Below are 544 nucleotides of genomic sequence, written 5' to 3' on the forward strand. Positions count from 1 at the left end.
GAGCAAAATACTTTTCTCATTCTCCTCTGATTTCCGAGAGAACAGCTGCAGATGACACATTGCTCTCTAAAGTCCATTTATTGTTCTCTATGGCATTCTTAGAGTAAAACACTCTACTTGGCTGCCTAGCATGCATTTTCACATGCAGCCTTCAGAGACAAAATTTACAATGCATGTTATGATATTAGAAGCTAAATTTATCACTTATGTATGATGCATTTCTGAAACATTCTAAAAAATATATATATATTTTAAAACTAAAACATGAACTGTTTTTTCTGTGTAATATATTTGCATATTAGTTCAAAATTCCCAGACTTATATCTGCAAATAAGTCGTCAAAACTTGCTAAAATATGATTGCATGTTAGGATATCAACTAATACTGTAGTGCTACTTGGTAATGTGAGCGCTCTTGCTCCAAAATAACTTCTGCTCCCAGTCTTGTCCTGCAAAATCTATCATACTAAAGATATAAAGTAAGCAACCCTTGAAGTCATTGCTAATTAGCAAGTCTTTCTTCATACTATATCTTCTATTTTCAG

General features: G+C 32.7%; 1 protein-coding gene across 4 annotated transcripts in view; it reads left to right on the top strand.

Moving 5' to 3' along the window:
* Window positions 1-544, top strand: part of CENPE (centromere protein E) — a 35,105-nt gene that overhangs the window by 30,901 nt on the left and 3,660 nt on the right. The gene's annotated exons all lie outside the window — the stretch shown is intronic.

This window comes from Columba livia, chromosome 4 (genome assembly GCF_036013475.1).
Source record: "Columba livia isolate bColLiv1 breed racing homer chromosome 4, bColLiv1.pat.W.v2, whole genome shotgun sequence".
Taxonomy (NCBI): domain Eukaryota; kingdom Metazoa; phylum Chordata; class Aves; order Columbiformes; family Columbidae; genus Columba; species Columba livia.